This window comes from Numenius arquata, chromosome 1 (genome assembly GCF_964106895.1).
Source record: "Numenius arquata chromosome 1, bNumArq3.hap1.1, whole genome shotgun sequence".
Classification (NCBI taxonomy): domain Eukaryota; kingdom Metazoa; phylum Chordata; class Aves; order Charadriiformes; family Scolopacidae; genus Numenius; species Numenius arquata.
Window position 1 is genome coordinate 123733232 of NC_133576.1, and position 16974 is coordinate 123750205.

Here is a 16974-nt window from a genome sequence, read left to right on the forward strand (position 1 = left end):
TCAGAAAAATGCAGCTATCTGGTTGAATTACATCACATACAACTTGCTAAAAATATATAAACCCTGAACTGCTAAAGCTTCATTCATTTATATTGTTTTTGACTGGCTGAATCATGTTGCTGTCCCCTGAATACAGCTGTAATTGGTGCTGGCTGCAGTGACACCCACTTGCAAGGGCAGATCAAACTCCGGTTCATTAACGAACACAGTAGGCAGGCTCCTAACACTTCCTGCTACAGCTTTTGATAGGTCTTCAGCAACAGCATGCACACAGAGCACAGGAGATCAGCAAAAACTGGAGGGGATGTAACCTGCTTCCCTTCTCCAGTCTAATAATTTGCTGTTTAAAAGATACAGTTTGTGAAAGCTTCTCACAGCTAAGTCTCAGCTTTTTAGCATCAACTTGAACAAAGTAAGCTTCACCACAATATCTGACCCATAAGGGCAGCAGTGTAAGGAACACGCCAGAAGTGCCAGGAGCTCTCAAATCAACCCCCTCTAAAAGAGTGTGCTGACCTCAGCCTCTGCGGTCAGCTCCTTCTTGATTCTGATCAACGTCCTTGCTGAAAAGGATGCTGCTTCTTTACTACTGCTTTAAAGGGAAGAGAAGTTCCATTTGGCTGAAGTCCAAAATTGGCTCATCCAAGTGTGGCATGGTAGGAGCTTCAAGACACTCTCCCTTCAAGAACTGTTACCAGCTACAGCCAATTATAAATTTGTTTTGAATGCTCATTAAAAATGAGATTGTTTCAAAAACTTTAAGAAGTCAACAATGATGTTCATAAACTCCTGCTCTAACCCAGAAAGCTAAACTCAAAGGAAGGTTGTTGGTTGCAAAGAAAAAGCATAACTGACAACAAGTACGGCAAGCAGTTAAGACCGCCAATTTTGGATCTCTTTAAAAGCCTACTCCTGGAATTACAAAAATAATTCTCCTTGTTCTCTCCCTTTTAAATTAAAAGGGGGCAGGGGGTAAGTCACCAGAAAGAAACTTTATAGCTGAAGTCCCAATGCCACAGAAGTCAACATCAAAGCCCTCCAGCTTGGAGAAGAACAATTTACCCTGCAGGCTTCAACAGCTAGTCCCCTACAGCACAGGCCCAGCCAATAAATAGGTCCATTGAAAGGCTATGGCCTTAAAAGTTTCCTCCACTGGAGCACAAAGCAAATTCCACCTGACTCTACCAAGAAGGTTTTCAAGACCTAGAGGCAAGACTTCCAGTACAAACTAAAGTACAGACAGTCTATACTGCTTGGTTCATGAGGTAAAAATTTTACCTCAATGTCTGGCAGCCAGGCTTTGTAAATGCTGTCATCTGCTAAGTACAGGGATAGAAATTAATGTCACACTCTGTGATTCTTGCAATGATTCACTTGTGTGGATGTGGTTTGGGCTGGGTTGGCCACTGCGTGGTTCTGTTTTACCTCAAACAAGGACAGTGGACACACACATACACATGGCATTAAGCTACTGACATCCAGGCTAGACCAGAAAATCAGAAAGTAAGAATTTACAGTCATCTTCAAACAAGTAGGATGGTAGGGCAGTATTCCTCATTTCCATATACCTCCATAAGTGGTCCTCTAGAGGAGTTCAGTAAAGATTTTCTGTGAAAAAAAACAGTGTTTAAACTCTTTAAAAAGATTGTTACCACAATTCACAGCTGAGTAAGTTCAACTATTTATAAGCCTTTAGTGCCACAAAACCTAATAAGACAGGTCAAGAGGAGGGCCACAAAAATGATCCGAGGGCTGGAGCACCTCACCTGTGAGGAGAGGTGAAGGGTTGGGGTTGTTCAGCCTGGAGAAGAGAAGACTCCGGGAAGACCTTGTTGTAGCCTGTAAGTACTTAAAGGGGGCTTACAAGAAAGGTGGGGACAAGCCTTTTCAGAGGGGCCTGTTGTGACAGGACAAGGGGTAATGGTTTTACACTAAAAGAGGTCAGATTTAGACTAGATATAGAATGAAGAAATCTTTCGTGATGAGGGTGGTGAAACACTGGAACATTTAGCCCAGAGAGGTGATAGATGCTCCATCCCTAGAAACATTCAAGGTCAGGTTGGACAGGGCTGTGAGACACCTGATCTAGTTGAAGACATCCCCGCTCACTGCGGGAGAGTTGGACTAGAGGTCCAACTTTAAAGGTGCCTTCCAACCCAAACTATTCTATGATGCCAATTTTTGCCAACCTCTTTTCCTCTGAAAACATAATAGATCTATGTGGAAAAAAAAAAAAGGAATAAAATCCCATACAAAATAAACTAGTACTCTATTTTACTTCCAATAAAGTTGTTACAGCATCTCAGTCAACAAGATGAGCAGCTATAGCTTTGGAAGACATTTACATCACTTCAGCGTTTGCCCAAAAAGTTTCAGGTCAATTGCCATTAGGGTGCGTTTGTTGTCAAGGAGAGGGACTTGACTTACAGCCTCCTGTCTTCTTAAGGAAAGATTTTCCTCAGCAAGTTGGATGTCTGCAGATCAGGAAGGTTTTCAAGGTCCACTTGTGGGAAAAGAAGACACATATGAGAAAAAGATTTCTACAAGTTACAGATAATCAAGGTAATGAATGTTTGTGAGCTTGTGGAAAGAAAGAGCACAACAATTATACAACTAAGTTGAGAAGCCAACAGCAGTTATGGATTTGGGGAGACACACAAGTGTCTGAAGACAACTTTGGGAACTTTTGAAATACCACTTTTGTCAGAAAGTGCCAGACTTGCAGCAGGATACCCAGAACCAGCAGGCACCCAGTGGGGAGCAACCTGTTGGCCTCAGCACCCACCCACCACTCTGAGATCCTGAGTTTGCACTTTTACATGGTTTCATTCACGTGAACTTGCAGCTGCGTTTCTCTGCAGCTTAAAAAAAATATTCCAGCTTTAAGCTATGCACACATTTTCTCACTGAGGGACCTGCAAGATATTTCCCCTCTTCTCCTTTTGTAGGCAGCTTTTCAGCCTTTTCTGATTTCAAGTCATGCAGCTAGACTAAGCCTAAAGATGAGTGGGTTTGACTTTGTTAGCTATCCTTCATTAATTCTGTACAAGTAGCTTACACCAACAATACAGATCCACCATTGAAAACCTCTTGGCCCAGTGTTTAAAGTTTGCCCTTTGGCATGAAAAGACTCATGTTCTAAGGCTCTAGATTGAGGATGGAGCAAGGACACACTCTGGATCTCCCATATGCTCGAGCTTCTCGCTTTGCAGGATTTTATCCCATGCCACACCACTTACACAAATCAAGGTTCTCCTTCCTCCAGCAACCCACCCACATACCCATTCACTGCCAATTGTTCCATCCAGTTTATCTTAAAACAGACAGGAGTTTTCCCTCCCAAAACTAGCTGCAGCTTTTCTTGGAAGAGAAGCAGTACTACTACAGTCACACTATTGTAGTATCTATTGCAAGATCCATCTCAAAATATAAATGAAGTTTTCCTTAAATAAATATTAGCTGTTTGAATTCTTGTGAGTCTATGATCTTTCAAGTAGCATGGCAAAACATGCATCAATCTGAAAGGTTAACAGTTGCCAGAGGCTGAAAGAAGTCAAGAGTAAGCCTTAAAAGTCACCTCTTTATATGAAGCTGAAGGTTTAGTTTGTGTGTCTTTAAGAAAGCTGTAGATACAGTTGAGGGAAAAAGTTGTGTTAATATAAATCAGCATATTTACAGAGTAAAATATAAAGGAAAGGTAGTTTTCCTGACAGTGTTTGTCTTTCAAGCTAATGACTCACCTGGCATATTGCAAACATTTTTAGATAGTTTATATTCTAAATATAAAGAAAGAATAGCTGTGCTGAAGAGACAAATCATCAGAACCATTAAACAAAGTCCTACATTCAGCCTGCTCATCTTATGTGGATCATTAGATTACAGTTCATCCAAACTTCCCTCCTCACAAAAAACAAAAAAGACATATGTTTGAAGTAGAAGGCAATAATTGCATCAGTCATCTTGAGTGCAGAGGAAAAAAATAAAAATAATTTATTTATTTTTAGGTTTAGTTGTTAACGCTTTCAAAGCGGGTTCTTCCGAGCTGAGCTGAATGCCACCAACTACCATCATGATGTTGATTTCAGGTTGCAACTTTTCTTTCCAGTAGCATTCCAGGTTGCCACCTATCTCTTATTCACCTCAAAAGCCTACATGTATTTATTTGTGAGGGACAACAATCTTGAGCCTTATGTCACCAGAAGTGCTTTGCTACTCTATAATTTTTTTTTTTCTGATGGGAATGTTAATGCTTCCCTATCCTGAACACCAATCTGTGATAACTAGAATTAGAAAGGGGAAGAATAGATGATACACGTTATGAAATATCCCTTGAGGTCCTGGTGGATAGCAAGCTGCCCACAAGCCAGCAGTACGCCAAGACAGACAACAGCCCTGAGAAGTCTGACCTCAGATCTGACCCTGCTGTGAGCAGGAGGTTGGGCTGGAGACCCTCTGAAGTCCGTTCCAACCTTTGATTCTTTGCTTCCCCCACAGCTGCTCTTATGAGGAGGTCTCAGATATACCCTGAGCTACAGCCAAGTACTCTATAAAACAGACAAGGTGCCCAAGTCCTTGCTATTTCATTAGTTTAGGAGCTACCAGTTTCTCTCCAAAATCCTTTATAAATCACAGTGTTTCCCGTGAAACAAGGTTAGTTTAAGGATGGAATAAGATTACTCCCTCTACCTCATCTTTCCCCACTGCTCCCACTGAAAAGCCTCCACCACTCAGTCTGACCATAAACTAGTCATTATAAGGCACCTACAATTCAAGAATAAGTGTCTACAAGAGTCCGGCCAGTATCAATATAACACACAAAACGCCTACATTAAAATAAAATCCCAATGACTGTAGGACCCCAGTTTGGTCAAGCCATACTAATTCTCAGCAAGTATTGTTTATCATGCCATCCCATGGAATAGACCATGGATCTTGCATTCATACACCTTCCAACTTGCATTCACACCCAAGGTGGAATAAGAGTAAGAACAGTAAGGATCTTTGACCACCTTAATTGCAGCATAGTCATTCATAGGTCTTTGAACATTATAGCAGGAACAGTGTGTAGACCTCTCCAACTGAGAACACATCCTGGGAGACTGCTCTACTGCCAAAAAGGCTCCCTGGAACAGGTTGCCTCAAACCCCAGTTCCATGGAGTTCAAAAGCCCTTTGTGTTGGCTCAGAAGTGGCTCTGCCTGACACCAACAGATAAAGTTATCTGCAGGACCCACCTCAAAGATCAACAGTGGATGCCTGTTTTGTATGAGCTCAGTTTCCTCATCTCAGTACAGAAAGGTATTTTCATTTCTGTGTGCCAAAGACGAGGCTGCACTCAACTTCAAGCGTTCTTTAGAAGGAAGTCTTAGAACAAAATGTCAGAGTTGATTGATGAAGCTAATAAGCAAGACTTGACTTCAGTCACACTGTCACAGGTAATAAGATTTTTTCCTCTCCTAATCTCCATCACACATTGACATTTTATGTTTCTGTATTTCACTAGGAGAATGAGCGAAAGGCTAGACATGAAGTCAAAATTCACTGCATTTTAGTCCTATCTAGAAGAGCCTGGGAGCATGAGCACATACAACACAATTGTATGAAAGAATTGAATTGAATACAAAGAAAGACCCCTGAATAAAAGCTTAAGATCACAGCAAAGCTGGGGGGAGAACACAAAAGACCCTTCTCCCAAGCTACAGAACAGTGCTTTGAAAATCTTTAATTCTGTAGTCCTAACTTAACACTTCAGTCCTTTGCTGCCTTTTTAAAGTGGTAAATAGCATCGCAGATATAAGACAGAAACAAGGAAGCATCAAGAGCACCTGTAAAAGACAGTCACATAGGACTGACTGCATTTCAAATCTCACATGGCAAGTTACCTCTAACACCATACAGTTCAGCCTACACACTGCAATTCTTCAGTAGATTTTTGCCCAGTGATAAACCACAGTTTGATGAAGATATCATCAACCCAAAGCTCAGCACTACAGAAGCATCTCCACAGTTCATTGTTGATCTCTGCCCTTGAAAAGAAAAGTGTTGTGGTTCTGTACTCAGCTTTTTAAAGCAAACTGAGTCCCAAAAATTCAAAGGAGATTTACCTGCATACAGACATATTTTGCATGCAGAACTATGGCAATAATGTACTTTTACCAATTACTATTCGCTCTGCTCTATTACATTGTTGAAAGATGTTGAGGATAAAATTTTATGAAGTCACTTCAGGTCACCAGTGAAAACTTCAGTGGGTACATTCTATGTCTAGTAATAAATATGAAGTTAAAAAAGCAGAGGAAGCTCTCCACACCCCAGAGTACCGTAAACTTCTAGAAATGTAATCAGATGCTTAACTTCAAGAAGAATTTAAGTATTCAAGTATTGTCTCCATTTATAACGTTTCAATCCTTAACAAGCTTACTTCACTTATTGCGGAATGTGTACTTCATCCAGAATAGGCCCAAGTAAATGATCTATCATCTAAAAATAAAGTCTCATGCTTGAAAACAGCCCTCAACAACTTCCCCCTAACCTCTTCATGCGTTATAAAAAGGCATCATTTTTAGCCACTTCTCATGGACTTTCACTTGGCCACAGATGAGTTCACCCAGGAGAACAGCATCATCATCTGGGCGAGTTGTTTGTGCCTACATGGTTTGCAGTGCAATGTTTCTGGCCTACTTGCTTGGTTTCCAGACACATCGTACAACAGCTTGTACTGCAAGGAAGTCTGTTCTAAATAAAACATCACACTTTGTAGCAACATTCTTTCAAGTTTTGAATAAAACCTACAGGACTGGATGCATAAAATCCAAAGATGCTCCTTGGCTAGCTCCCAGACTAATTACTGCAGAAGCTCCGTGGAAAGAAACCCAAAGTGACTATTGCCAAAAGTGAGACTGATGCTTGTTTGCCTTCCCTTCTTGGTTTCCACCTCATTGCCTAGATGAGAGGATGGTACAAAGTAAAAGGCAAAGATGAACTATTCACTTGCTACCAAAATTAACTGAAGTCCAGATTTGCCTTAGAACCCTACCAGTTGCCAACACGCACTAGTTTATGGGGAAGAAACCTCATCCTATCAATGGGTCACATGCAGATCTGCAACGTCAAAAGAATTACACCAGAGATGCTTGTTCTATCCTTTCTCCTACCTTTCCGACACCTGTTGTATTTGCTTGGACCAGGTACAGTTAGTTAATTCAGCCATTAAATCAATACAACCTCACACAAGGCATCAGCTTGAAAACATGTAGAGCTAAGGACTTTGATATTTATTTTGCTAACTAACTGACAAAGAAGGAAAAAAAACATAAAAATACAAGGATGCCAGATGTGCAGGACAAAGGCCAGACACATCACTGTAGCTTTCAGGCTACAGGAGCATAAAGCAATTGATTTACCCAGGAACTAGGTGAAGGTCAGACACAATTCATACTGATCTAATAGAAAATTGTTCCATGTGGTGCCCAGTCTTCCCATCACAGCATCCAGATTACTTCAGCGTGCAAGCAACAACTTTTCCATGGAGCTCCGAGACAGACACACAAAAGTAGGGTACATAAGAGTTTCTGCATGTCATAGAATCGTAGAATCGTCTAGGTTGGAAGGGACCTTTAAGATCATCTAGTCCAACCATCAACCTAACTCTGTCAAAAAAAAAGTCCTGCTGTAATTTTACAGCAGCACTGTTCCCTGAGACAGAGTTCAGGAATAATGATCCCTCAAGCATTAAGCCAGTTAGACGATGTCATGAAGCACCACAATTGTGAAACTGAGCACCCTGCAGCAAGTGTTATGCACTAGCTGTTACCAGCCTGAGGTCCTGCAATCTGCAGAGGGACCACAATAAATGAGTAACACACACAATCTGCAACCAAGAGGACTAAAAATCCCACTGCAGTTTTTTTTTGCCAAACTTCATGGCCTACTATTTAATCTCCTATTTGCTGCTCAGTGAGATGTTCTGCATCTCAAGGGGCAGGAAACCAGGACACCTCCAAGTATGTGACCTTGCTGGAAGTTCTGGTTAAGTGCTTGCTGCCCAGAATGACATCTGCAGGGTAGATTGCTCTGATTTTACTAGTGTCTGGGGTGAGAAGAAATGGAAGAAAGAATCTCTTTGCCCGTAGAAATCAAAGTTTTCTTAAGTTGTTGCAATAAATATTGCAAACACCATGCTTTGGTTTAAACAGGTTTAAGGCCTTCTTTAGAGAAAAATTTTGAATAGTAATATGGTCTAAAAAAAAAAAAAAAAAAAGCCACAACCCCTCTTTAGGGGCATCTTCCCAAGTCTGTTTTACAGGGCTTTGTACCAGCAGCTACCAGTTGACTCTTCAACTTGAAAATTCACAAGTACCTCATCAAATTCTAGTTTCCACTAACAAGGATTGTGAACAACTGTAAAAGTGACTGTATTTAGACTCACTTCACTCTTCTGTTGCTGCTTGGAGTTAGCTTAAGCTACAAAGTCAAGCATCTGTACGTAGTGGAAAAAGAAAGCTAGGATGGAGTTTGGTATCAGGGACAGTCACAGCAAGGAGAGATACAGTAACACAAACACTCCTCTAACACGACAAAGCAAAAGGAAAAGGTGATGAAGATCTGCAAAATGGAAACAACAGTTTGAAAGTCAATAAAGTTATATGAGCTGGTAAGCAAAACTGATGAAACACGCTTGCAGGCATGGCCCAGGAACCATCCTTCTGTGGTAGTTGCAGAAAGCATCCTTTCTCAACCGAGTCAGTGGCAATGGAAGTGCGACCTGCCGTGGTGCTCTCCTTCCCTCTGCCACGTCCTGTGCAGTCCTACTGGGCGCTTGCTTTCTTTTAGGTGTTCACTCTCAGATAGAAAAGGATGCTGAAAGAGATTTGATAGCAGAAGATTGAAAAGGGTGGAGAAGACAATGATGGGAAGAGACACCAAGACCACTGGAAATTGTTCCTGCAACACCATTACCAAGGGGGGAAGAAGAACACAAACTAGGACAGGATGATTGGCAGCACTGCCACAACACACTTATTCTTAACACAATGTGATGCTGAAAGTCTTCTTCCCTCAGCATCTGTTTCTACTTAGAATAATGGGGCATACATTTTTTATAGTCCTCCTTTTTACCTCATAAACATGAAGTGATAGTTAGACAAACTTAAAAAGAAAGTAAATAAAGCAAGTTTTCTCAACACTTGCAGCAGATACACCCATAATAATTCAGTTATATGAACTTATCCTTGAGATGGTAACCTGTATGATACAGCACAACACACAGACCGAAATTTTCTCTTGATTCAGTGGGTTGGTTGTTTTCAGGGCTTTTTTTTGTTTGTTTTTGGTTGGTTGGTTTTTTGGACTGGATGATGACCACAATCTCATCTTTCATGCTTAGATCTAGTCCCAAATTACTTGGTTTTCATGTGACATTAACTGGACATTCAAAATGCACAAGAGCAAGAGCACTCCCCCTTGCTTATGCTGTGCCACTCAACTTCCCCTCTAGCAGAAAAATATCCCTCAGTTTCCAGTGATCCCTACAATGCAATAAGGGGGGCTAGGAAGAAAAGCCACACCAGCTAAAACTGCCTGTAGTATAAAAACCAGAACTAATGCTGCAACATTTTTCCCTTTCAAAGGGAAACCTCAGTCCAGCAGTTCTTGAGCATGTCATTCACATATAGGTACCAAAAGACTCCAAAGATGTCTTATAAAAACAACAAGCCCTGACCCGAACACTTGTACTGTATGCAGTCAGAACAAACAAGGTTGAAAGAAGAACACGACTATCTCAGATCCTTGGAGATCTCACTGTTGTCCCCCACCAAATAGTTCAGGCAGATCGCATGGCCTTTTCTTAATTTGTGCCCAGGATATGTCCTGTTTCCCCTATCTTCCTCTGGGAGCACCATCTCCCCTCTCTCTTCCTCACTCCTCTCCCTTCCTCAAATGGTTCAGCAAGAACTCTTCTTTTCCTCCTTCAATCCATCTGTTCTCCTCAGGCTGCCTTAACACTGACAGCGTGAAGGCCTAGCAAGCCCAAATTAAGAAAACCCACATTGATCTTAGTGTTTCAGAGGCACAACCTGTTTGATGGCATGCATCCAAGCCAATGTTGATATGGATGTGGCTTTGTGAAAGCAGAGTGGGAGAGGGAATAAGAGACTTGCTCTTATAACTGCCTACCAGAGCTATGGAAGAGGACTACAGTTTCCACCACCACAGGACTGCTTTGTACTAAGGTGCCCAGTTCCTATCACCTGCATGCTCACCTGGTTGTGCAAGTATCAAAACAGTAACAAATTGTTTATAGAATTGTTTGGGTTCAAAGGGACCTTTAAAGGTCATCTAGTCCAATCCCTGTTGCTACACCATTGGCAAGTCTCAATACCTGAAGCATCCTGGAGGACAATGAAAGGTAGGGATTTACTTTTGTTTTTAAATATATAAGACTACTACTAAAAAAAAAACAACCAACCAACAAAACAAACAAAAAAAAAAAAATCAGTGGCAAAATTTCTGTTCCTTATCAGTGCAACCTGGAACTGGCCAGAGGAGCCCTTGCTCAATATACTGATCCCAGTAACATCACAATTTTGGAGTCCTATGAAACTTATCAGTTCACTTTTGGCAGACTCAGACATAGGCACACAACATTGGCTTCTGTGGCAGATGGTATATCCACCAAGAAGTAACTCTTACGTTTGTGAAATTGATAGCCAGTTGTACACAGTCCTAAATAAGCATTCTTTACAGAAACAGCCTTTCTTCCTTATGCACCTTCAAAAGACATCAGTTAACGGTGAGTGGATTAGCAGCATGACACATGACAGGACCTCATCTAACTAATTTTCTTGGTCGTGTCCCTTAATTTGTCTGCCTGAGCATCCTTCCCTGGAGAAGGAACATACATACTTACTACAGAGGCTACAGCTACATCAGTGCATAGCACAGACCAATAGAGATGGCTCTGCTGAGGTAAAAAATGGTGCCAAGCATTTGAAATTGAAGCTACATACATGGGGGGAAGGCTGTTTTGTTCTTAAACAAAACACGCAATACGGATGCTGGAGTAGCCCCTGGTCCCCGGGACTGAGTGCCAGGTTGCAGCTGGTGTGGTCCCTGCCATTTCTCAGGTGCTCCAAGACTAGTCCACAAAGTGAGCTGAAGAACAAAAAGGCAGGGACAGCTGGGACATTTGCTTCAAAAACACACTCTCTGCCTCAGCTAAAACATTAGCTTGGACATGTATATTAAGACTAAAAATGCCTGTGAAGTAACTATAAGTACAATACCACCAGAGATGGGAGAGCTCACAGGTATGTGTGGTTTCCTATAGACATGGTCAAGAGGACTACAGTATCCTGTGCCTCTTAAATCTGCACTAACAAGTTGCAATTTCACCTGCTCAATCTGCTGATAGTTTTCAATTCCAGTCTTTGCACCTCCCGTATTTCTCCTATCCTGTAGGCTCCTCTGTACCTCTGTAACAGTAGCTGGCTGAACCATAACAGATTGCTCAGCCTGAGGCTCTGCAGACCGATTAGAACATGTTAAAAACACCACACCCACCACTTGGGTCCACTCAGGTACTATACCTACTGTATGTGCTGGAAATTATCTTCTTGAAGAGCCTCTAAGCTGTAATAGAAAGCTGAGAAGTGTTTGCTCACATTTTGCAGGGGAGTGGGACATAGGACTCCAGACAAACTGCCAGAAGGGTTTGAAGCTAACAAACTTGGTGTAGAGGTCTTCATTTGTAAAGTGGATGAGAGCTGCCCAATTGATTACAGCTAACAGGTACTCTTAAGAAACCAATATCTTTCACACAAGACTCAGTAATTGACTGGGAATACTCCCAGAGCAGGACTCCTGGTTTAGTTTCATCAGGAGAATTCAGGTCTCTTGCAGCAAGACTGCTCAGAGACCTGAACCAGCACGAGGCAACTGGAGAAGGTCTCCAGAAGATGTGTCAGACACTCCAGCTGGATGTGAGCCAAATTGGTAACGAAAACATATCCAGAATTTGTTTCAAGGCAAAGTCAGACAGGTCAGTTTACCACTAAAATGCCTTGAAAAGGAGGAGTACTCACGCAGTCCCATGTATCACCGAGAAGTGACTCAGGGAGCTGCTCCTGCAGCTTTTGCTGTCAGACTTCTTTCCAGCGCCTGCCAGGAACAAGCAGTGTTTCCACCTTGGGCTCAGGCTTGGCAAATCCCGTGGTGCAGCACAGCTCAGTGCTCAAGCTCGCATTATGTGGATGCTGAGGATGCAAAGCCCAAACCATAGCCTCAGTCCTGCACTATCACAACCATTTTCTTCATCTCTTTACATCAGTCTCATTTTTCGTTTTATTTTTCCTTAGTATATCCTTCTTTCCTGGTTGGAATCTTACCACCCGACTTCCTCCCCAGTATTCCAGCAAACCCTACCCTCTGTAAAGGGCTGGAGTTTACTCTTCTTGCCTCCTTCCTAAAGCTTGCATTCAAGGATGGTAACATATTTCATGCAGTCTTTTGGCCTACATCACAGAGCAAAAGATTTCAAATGAATGTCAAATAAAACAAGCTTTCCAATCAAGAAGGCTGAGTAGATGTTCATAACAAAAATTAAAAAAAAAAAAAAGTCACATGAGCTAGAGGACATTAAATCCAACAAGACTCAATCTCCAGGCAGCCCATGCTTGCTCTTCTTGCAATTTCGTGCTAACACATCAAACGACCCCTTGGGAAAAATAAGGCTTGCCTGGCTCTGTATACCACTTACGCCCTGTCTGTACAGCTAAGCAGAGTTTTTGTTAACATTGGTTACAGCTGATCATACCCTAACTGTAAGTACAAGTTCTCTGGACAGCTTTAAAATACAAGAGGCTTTAAATACTAGCAGCATTCTGGAGCGCTACACACACTAGCATTTGTGCAACAGCATTTTCTCTGCTTCCATCACTGCAAGCAACAGCAAGACTCTGTTTGCGCAGGGGAGATGATAGATAACAAAATAACCACCTAATGCAACACATCCCTCAAGGTTCCCTGCTTAAGTATAGCTTAGCTCAAGGGGCTGTTAATTCCCCAGCAAGAGTGACAAAGATGTTTGATCAGAGGAAATTCTTGGGTTCACAAATGTCAGTGCAGCTAATGTGATGCTGTCCCATGGCTAATAAAGCCCTGTCTCAAGAGCCAAGCAGACGAAGGATTCATAGGCACTTTGGTTACATGCGTGGCCCTAGCAGGTTTGTACACGGAACATGAGTTTGTACAGAGCATGTATTACCTTGTATCAAATAATCAGCAGGAAAGTTAATGAATTATTATTCTGTTACAGGATTTTTCCATTGTTTATGGCTTTCCTGGAAGTATTTTTTGCTAATTTTCCGTCTAGAGTGATACATACAGCATCTGATGCTGTCACATGATTTCACCCTGAAAATCATAGGTTTCCCATCTCTGAGCATCTATTAGGCTTGGTGACAAGTCAATTGCTACAGCAATGTGGTTTTGCACTAGTTTTAGCTGAAATTCTGCTTAAAATGATATGCAAATTATGAGAATTGAAAAAGTCAAAAGATATGTCTAGATGTAATTCCACTTGTTCGCTTTGGAAATGCCATGGTCCGCATTTTTTAACTAAGTCAGAGAAAAACAGGCTCTCCTTAGAATTAGCAAGTCTTTTTTGTACTCACACTTGGCTAAAAATGCTAAATAGACATAAGTATGCAACACCTACCAAATTACTGCACATAAGTCATTTGCTGTTCTCATCTTAAGGAGACGAGATGTTCTTGTCACAAACACACTCAACTGCTTCAACTATTCAAGGCTCTACCAGTAAAAAATAACCTTCCTTAAAAACGCATAACAAAATGTTTGAAACATAAGGCAAACCGTAAGCTTGCTATAGTGCAAAGGGATGATGCAGGAGTTAAGAGATGCCATTTCTTCTATTCTACTTCATTTTAGGATAAAATTTTAGGGGCAAAAGAGAGAAGAATGAAAACCTGGATTTATAAAGCATGCAAGCCACAAAATAAATTTCTTTCAGTTTCTAAAATGGCTCCTTTGTTTCAAACGCCTTTGTCACAAAAACCAGCTTGTTGTGATCTGACTGTTGAGTTGACTGAATTGGGACAAAGGTGTTGTTCTTCCTTCTTCTCTCTTCCCCCCCCCCCCGCCCTTCTCCCATTCTGACATATACTCTAGCTACTTTCCTTTTAGCCATTTGCCTGGAAATGGTAAGAAAAGCAGAAGCGGCGAGGACAAAGAGAAACATAAAAGACTACAGACATCAATTCTAGAGTTAACTCAGGAGCAAGTGTAACTTCAGTACACAATGACCATGCGAGGCGGAGGGGGGGTGGGGTGCGGCGAGGGGGGGATGAAGGGGAAGCAGGAAAGAAGAGAGTGGCATGAATAAAAAATAAATTAAAAAAAAAAAATCATCCTTATCATGTCCACATGTCGCTGTAACTGAAGTCCACGGCCCTGAGGGCTGCCGCCGCACCTCGGTGACGGGGCAAGCCAGGCCGGCGGCCCCCTGCGCGGTGCGGGCTGCCGGGCAGGGCGCGGAGCTCACTGCGGAGCCGCAGAGCCCTGCGCCCGGCTGCCGCCCAGCGCCCGCCTCCTTCAGCCGCCCCTTCGCGAAACACGGAGGTTGGCGTAAAAGAGTAAAATTGAAAAAAAAAAAAAAAAAAAAGATTAAATCGAAAAAACCCCAACAACCCAGCAACCAAATACGCAGAACACCCAGAGCCCCCGCAGTTTCCTTACGCCGCAAGGTCTTCCCGCAACCAAAGGGGCAAAACTTCGCTCCCACCGCCGGGCGGAGGATGAGGCGGGGGACGGGGACAGCGATGCGATGCCCGGAGCCGCCTCCCGTCGCTAGGCGACCCGCGAGGCCGCCGGCGGAGCCCGCCGCCACCGTGCACTCACCGCTCCGCGCCGCTACATCCCCGTCGTCCCGGGCCGTCCCTCTCCGGCGGGCGGGTGCGGTGCAGCCGCCGCGATCTGGGTCACCCGGCGAAGGTGAGGAGGAGGAGGAGGAAGGCGGGTGGCGGTGCCGCCTACCGGCGAACGCGGGGGGAGGCTGCGGCGGGGATCAAGCCCGCCCCGCGGGGAGGGGAAGGGGCCGGGGCCGGCGGGCAACCGGCGTAGGATGCACCTCTCTACATCGGCATCCCCACACGAGACCGCAGCTTTACTACCTCATCTCTTATTTGCTTCATCTTCTGCACACTGAGGTAAGCTTTCAAGCTTAATTCCATGCAGCAATGCAATTAGAAGAGTAGCTCTTTCTCCTGAGTTACAGCAGTATTTCTAATTACTATATCCCAATGATTTCCAACACACAGATCCTTTCTCTCAGTTACAGAATCACAGAATGTTTTAGGTTGGAAGGGACCTTAAAAGTCATCTAGTTCCAACCCCCTGCCATGGGCAGGGACACCTCCACTAGACCAGGTTGCTCAAAGCCCCATCCAGCCTGGCCTTGAACACTTCCAGGGATGGGGCATCCACAACTTCCCTGGGCAACCTGTTCCAGTGTCTCACCACCCTCACTGAAAAATTTCTTCCTGAGCCTGTGTCAGGGACTGCTCTGTCACTAGGCTGGAGGGGCTACCACAAGTCACAGCATCTCCAAACAAAATAAACCCACTACTGGGGAACTTTTCAGGGGCTTGAGGAGCAGAGTCATGCTTCACAAAATAAGCCTGGGAACGGAGCTTTGTGAGACAATTAATTCGTAATTTTACAAGATGAGCCAGATCCATGCTACAGAAGTAGCCTTACCTTCCTAGATGCCATACTCATGTCCACAACTGCAGAGAAATGTGAGATGCAAGGTGGAAAGGTTCATTGACTTTAGTCCCTTACTGTTATGGCAAATTTAGGACCAACATGTTTGAAGTTTCCAGATGGCCTCCTGCCTGTTCTCTGGAATCGAGCCACAATACAGAGCTATACTGTAGTCATGTAGTGCCATTTCAGACTTGCCTGGATTTTCACAAGCCCCTTGTTATCAAATTGCAGTTAGATATACCCATTCACTCAGTATTTTAGGATGGAAGTTACCCAGATTACTATGCCTCCTACACTCAGCATCATTGTTCTCATGGAAAGTTGAGGCAACACAGTATTTTAAAGCTAACAGGGACCTGGATTAAAAAGATCTTTTGATTACAAGCAGTTAGAGAACATTTTGCTATGCTGCACTTCCTTTCTAGTAGCAAAATCATTTTTAATTTACAGCAAGTGAAAGAAACTGTGCATTACAGCGGAAATATAGCCTGTATTTAGAAATGGCAGTGAAACACAGATTAAGAAAAATAGATACAAGACCCCACTAGTTGAGCAATGTCACACTTTCCCAGCAATAGCTCATACAGCCTGCTGTGTGTAATAAAAACCAGCAAGGTCAGCCGCATGATAAATTTCACGTTAGAAAAGGTGACAGATGCAGCAAAAAAACAGACAGCAACACACTTAACTCAGATATTTGTGAAAAAATCAAAAGCTCAAGTCCCTCATTATTTTGGATGGAAGCTCTTGTTGTTGCACAATTTACTGATAAAGACAAGATTGATAAGGAGTACAGACACTATGCCCTTGTGAAGAAACCAACGTGTTTTGACACCACCCAGCACTTTTCTCAGAAGATGTGCCACCCAAGCATTATTAAATGTACCGTGGAGTTACTTTTTAGTAAACACTTTCATAGTATTACTTTGTTTTCTTTTTAACAAATAACATTTTTCTTTTTGCGATAATACAGATGGTGGCAGAAATACTTTAGCTATCCTGGTATTCTTTTAGTTAAACCATATAAGAGAAAGAATATTTTACCTAGCAATCCCAAGAATTTAAGAATAGTCTTAAAAGTTGTAGTAAGGAAAGAATAAAAACACCCCCCACCCCACCCCCCATTTACATAAGGAACTTTCTTACCTCAGTTTTCAAAATCCATAGTCTAGATTATCAATCTGTTTAC